This window comes from Bos mutus, chromosome 25 (genome assembly GCF_027580195.1).
Source record: "Bos mutus isolate GX-2022 chromosome 25, NWIPB_WYAK_1.1, whole genome shotgun sequence".
Taxonomy (NCBI): Eukaryota; Metazoa; Chordata; class Mammalia; order Artiodactyla; family Bovidae; genus Bos; species Bos mutus.
The window spans coordinates 4,980,471-4,986,478 of NC_091641.1; positions in this window are offsets into that span (position 1 = coordinate 4,980,471).

Sequence of the window (6,008 nt, forward strand, 5' to 3'; positions counted from 1 at the left end):
CCAGTAGCTGTGGCTCCTGGACTCTAGAGCATGGGCTGTAAGCCCCTGAGTGGTGGCTTACTGGCTTAGTGGCTCTGCGGCACGTGGGATCTTCCCAGATCGGGTGTGGAACCGGTGTCTCCTGCTTTGACAGGAGGATTCTTTACCACTGAGCCACCAGGGAAGCCCAGGCCTGCCCTGTTTGAAAAACAAAAACCAGACTGAGACTTCTACCTGCAGCTAGCCCCTTCTCAGCTCATCTCTCAAAGCAGGGGTCTCTGCACACCCTCCATTTCCCTTCATCCTACTTCCTGGAAGAAGGTTTCCTCTAGGAGGCAGGCGCCAGCCAGGCAAAGACAGAAGCACCCGGGGAGATGCAGAGACGCTGGTTATGTTGCATTCCTGCAGTCAGGAGGGACGGTTAGGCCATTTTATCAACAGGGTTCAAAACTTAGATATGTCACCTGTGTCGTCCTGTCTGTGTGTTAGCTTCCTGTGGTCGCTGTAACAAAGTACCACAGACTGGGTGACTTAGAAGAAAACAGAGATTTAGTCTCTCTTGGCCTGGAAGCTGGAAGTCAGAGATCAAGATGTCAGCAGGGTGAGTTCCTCGCCTCACAGACGCTGTCTTCTCTGTGTCTCTTCACATGTACTTCCCTCTGTGTCTGTAAGTCTCTGCATTTAAATTTCCCCTTTAATAAGGACAGTCGCATTGAATTAGTGCCACCCTAATGGCGTAATTTTAACTAGACTTCTTCTAGATATGAGGGGGTAGGACTTTTAGGTATCTTTATTGCTGCTGCTGCTGCTGCTAAGTCACTTCAGTCGTGTCCGACCCTGTGCGACCCCAGAGACGGCAGCCCACCAGGCTCCCCCGTCCCTGGGATTCTCCAGGCAAGAACACTGGAGTGGGTTGCCATTTCCTTCTCCAATGCATGAAAGGGAAAAGTGAAAGTGAAGTCGCTCAGTCGTGTCCGACTGTTTGTGACCCCATGGACTGAAGCCTACCAGGCTACCAGGCTCCTCCGCCCATGGGATTTTCTAGGCAAGAGTACTGCAGTGGGTGAGAGGGACACAATTTAGCCCATACCAGAATTTATTAAAAATTACAGAGTAAGCTGGCTTAAAATGCTATTTCCTGTTATGTATCTATTAGAATGATTAAAGCAAATTTTTAAAACGTTACAATACTCCATGCTGGCCAGGATACAGAGCAGATAGAACTCCCCTGCATTGCTGGTGGGAATGCAAAATGGCTCGACTGCTTTGAAAACCAGTTTGGCGGTTTCTTTAAAAGTTAAACACGAATCTACCATACAACCCAGCAAACTCCACTGCTAGATATTCACCTAAGAAAAATGAAGGCTCATATTTGTCCAAAAACCTGTCTGCGAGTGTCTTTTTGTGGCTTACTCATCATTGCCCCAAACTGGGATCAACCCCCACACCTTTGACGGGCAGGTGAACAGACAAACTGGGGCTCAGTTCCTCACGCTGGAATGCGAGTCAGCGATGAAAGGACCAGCGCGTCTCCAGCCACACAGACGACCTCAGGTGCTTCATGCTGAGCGAAAGAAGCCTGCGGTGTGAGTCCATTCAGGTGACACTCTGAACAGGCAAGGCCAAAGCGACAGGCACCGTGTGGAGTCTGGGGTCAGAAGAGGGGCGGCTGCGAAGGGCCATGAGGAAGTGCCGGGGGCGCTGGAATTGTTCTGTATCTTGAGTGTTGGAGGTGGTTACCTGACCAAATGCACTTGTTAAAGCTCCCAAAACTCTACTCTTGAAAGGAGGCATTTTGTCTTACATATAAATTATACCTCCATTAAAAAAAAAAAAAAACTTTTAAAATGTAATTTCCCTGCAGCCAAGATCTTGCTAGTTATGAAGAAGTGGTGCACAATGGAGATGAAATCGTTTATCCAGAGGACCTGCATTCGGAGGTGCTCAATTGATGTTTTTCCACAAGGCCAGAGATTCCCAATGTATCCCCTGAAATGGGGGCCCACAGAGAGGGCCTGGGTGCCCCTTTGATAAGATTAAAGGGTCTCTGGTCAGAGAAGAATGGGACACAGTTTTAAATGTTTAATTACAGGCAGACTTCTCAGAGCCTTTGCCAGGATAAAGCTGTTGTGAATTGTAGAGAATTTCCCCACGAATTCCCCAGGCTTAGCCCCAGGGGGTGTTGGTAAATGTTTGAACTGAATAGATGTTCAGGGGCCCAGGAGCCAGAATCTCACACTGAAAAAGCCTTCTTGGGATGGTGAGCAGAGCAGCATGGTGCTGGGTGGGTTTGAGGGACTCAGGCTTAGCAGCAGGGCGGGGGTCTCAGCTGACTGGACCTGGAGCTGAGATTAGGACCTCCCTTCCTAATGGGTTGTGGGGAGGAGCAGATTCAGAATTGGAGCAGGGCCCCTCTTGGGGAGCTGGAAGGTGTTGAAACCAGACAGAGCGCTGGTTGCACATCATCGTGAATGCGCTGAATCCCACACAAGTGTGCCCTTTAACAAGGGTGGTTTTATCTTCCGTAGGTTCACCTCAATTAAAAGAAAAAAGAGTTCTTGCGTTAGCAACCTACACTTTTACTCACCCTCTCTGAAATAGCTACATGTTACTTCCTCATTCGGGCTTCCCTGGTGACTCAGCTGGTAAAGAATCTGCCTGCAATGCAGGAGACCAAGGTTCCATCCTGGGTTGGGAAGATCCCCTGGAGAAGGGCATGGCAACCCACTCCAGTATTCTTGCCTGGAGAATCCCACGGACAGAGGAGCCTGGCAGGCTACAGTCCGTGGAGCTGCGGAGTCAGACAGGACGGAGCAGCTATCACTTTCACATATTTACCTCCTCATTTACATACAGGGTAGCAGAGGCTCAGAGAAGTTGACCAGCTAGCCAAAGACACGAGCTGTTGAAGTGACAGAGTTGGAACGGGAAGCAAGTTTGGGGCTCCAGAGGCAGAGCCCCACTACACCCCAGTGACCTCCTTGACTGGAAGGGCACCCACTGAGGGATCTGCGAGCAGACCAGCTCTGGCCTGGAGATGCCTGGCTTCAGTCCACTGTAACTGTCATCTGCCCCTCTTCTGGTCCCCGCGCTTCTTCAAGCTGCTGGACCCCAGCTGATCATCTTTCCCTACAGCAACATCGTTGACTGAGGCCCACCTTCAGGACCCCTGTGCAAAGGATTTAGTGTTCTCCCTTGGGCTCGCCACAGTTTCCATGTTTTAATCATGTTGTCCCTACCACGACTATTTCTGCTTTCATAACCTGTGTTGCAAAAGAAAGAAGATAGAAGTAACTGTGGATTGGTCCAGAAAATGTCAACTGCCCCTGTAAGAGCAGCTGGGAGATTCTGATAACTTCTGGGTGCTGAATTCTTATGAACATCAAGAGGGTAGAGGCAGGGGAGGATAGAGGTATCAGAATTGCAAATTCAACTCACCATCTTTGCAGGTGACAAGGAAATTCAGGAGAATGGACACACGAACCTCCCTGAATGATCTGAGCTCCTGCACCCTCAGCCCCACCCCAATCTCACCGCCGTATTTCTATTTCAGACATCTTGTGGGTGGTGGAGCAATGCAGGTGTGGTCGGAACCAGCTGGACGCTGAAGCAATTACAAAGCAGTGGTGTGACCATGGCAGGTCTCCCAGTCTCTCTGAGCTTGTTTCCTTATCTGTATAAATCTTGACATAATGACCCCTGCCTGCTGTGACGGTTACATGTAAAGGGAGAGCTGGTGTGTGCCCAGTGCTTGCCCCTAGCAGCATTTCTGCTGGGAGAGCAGCTGGGAAGCCCTGCGGTGGTCCTGATGTGGATGATGGTGCCTTAAGGAGGTGGGGGGAAGAGGACGACCGAGAGAGATTTAGGAACAGGTGGACAGAATGGAGAGGGTGGGCTGATGGCGGGAGAAGGGGAGAGAGGGGTCGCAGTGATGCCTGATTTCGAGGTTGGCATTTGAGCGGTGATGGTGCTGCTGTTTGCAGAGGAGAGCAATTTGGAGAACAAACTTTGTGAACTTGGCTTTCTGTGTGCAGAGTGACGGTTGTATGTTTGCATCTGGGACTCAGGGAAAGGGGAGCAGCCTGGAGATGTGAGCGTTAGAAATGTTGTAAGTGGGTGCTGTCACCCCAGGGGTCCACCCAGCCCAGTCCGTGCACCTCCCCTTACACCTTAATCCTGGCAAACCCTCTCTGCCGCCTTCTGCTTTACCCCTCCTGGCCACTGGAGTGACCAGGAGAGGTCAGATGCCACGGAGATGACATTTCATTCCGGGGGCAGCAGGAACCCACAAAGGGAAGGAAGAGGGGACACTGGTCTGGCTTGAGAAGCTAAAAGAGCAAAACCCAGGTCCCCCAAATCCACATGCTCAGGGCTACCCCGGGCGTACAGACAGGAAGGTCGGAGACCCCTGGGAAGAAGGCCACTGGCTGAGCCCGGATGACCTATGCAATATCCGAAAGGACAAGCCTCCTCATGGAATTAGAATGGCCTGTTCTCTGGAAGGAGCCTGTGAGATGTCAAACCTCCTGCCACCTGGTGGCCTCTGTCGCCAACAAGACACTCTTAGCAAGGGGGCTCCCCCTGCTTGCTCACCTCCGGGTTGAGGAGCTTGCTCCCTGTGCTTGGGTCGCCCACACAGACTTCCTGCCTCTCCTCCCCAGGAAACCCCACTAGCCGGCTCCTGTTTGCAGAGCGGCTCTTCTTCCTGTCCATCCCTCCCGTCCTGCAACGAAGCCTCAGAACCACCACCGTAATAATCACAGATGTTCCCAGTGCGACCATCTCATTCGCACTTTCGGTCTGTACCTCGTACACGATGCCTGGACGCTGGTGAGGTCCCAGGACAGGGTCCACGCCGCAGGCAGGTGGGGGCGGTTCAGAGTCCTCCCACAGCCTCGGTCCAAGCGCCAGTCCCCACCGCACCTGCTGGTTGTCTTCCAGTTGCTGGAACAGTGCATCTCCCCTGCCGCCTTCCCGAGTCACGTTTGCTGTGTTATCTTAAAGGGCCAGCCTTTCCAACAAAATGAGTGCAGCGCCGTGTGGGTGACGTGAGAGGTTCTCAAGTGTAATGCTGAGCCTCCCTGACTGTCCTGTGTGTAAGGCAAGCATGGAACGCAGCTCTGCTACCTTGCAGGGCTTAGTCTCAACCACATCCCTGATGTACAAGTGAAAAAAACCTGAAACTCGAGAGCAGTACCAGGGACTCTGGAGCTGAAGTCATGGCCACAGCCCCCAGCGGAGAGCAGGGTGGCCACACCAAGGAGGATGCCCACCCAGGCACCCCCCATGCGCTGGCTGAGGGAGGAGGCGGCTCCGCACGGGGCGGTTGAAGGGCAGCTTGATGCCACAAGTTTGGTCAAGAGGATTAACAGTTCCAAAATGCGTGTATGGTGAGCCCAGGTTTGCATGTGTTGGTGATTTAGGAAAGACACATTTGCAGCTTCTACTGCATGGGCCACTCCACAGCCTCACGGTGAAGACCTCCACCCCTGAGATCCACCAGCTCTCTTTCTTGGCCAATAAGACAGGGTGTTGAAAGACCAGAAGTTTCTGCTGTCCTTTCATACCACCCCAGGGACAACTTAGGGGCGGTACCCAAACCCCATGCCTCTACCACCATGCTTCCGTCTCTAATCCCCCACTGTCGCTCCACAAAAGCACCAGGATCTTCTCTAGTCATGACTTACCTACTGCCTAAGCTTCTCCTCGTGTGTCACTTGGAATGAGAGGCACCAGCCAGTGTTTCTTTCTCTCTCAGGTTAAGTCTGGAGGTAGGATGTAAGAACAACACTGGGGGACAGCGCTGCTCCCCGAGGACTCAGGCTCCTTCTGGCCTCCTCCTCCATCCTCTGTAGGGTGTGGCCTTTGCCCTCATGCCCCCAGGATGGTTGCTAGAGTTCCACCCATCATATTCTAATTCCGGGCAGCAGGATTGAGTAAGCGAAGAAGAAAAGAGGCAAGAGGGACAAACCAATTATCCTTTATGATAAAGAGTTCTGGAAGCAGCCACTTCTGCTCTTATCCCATTG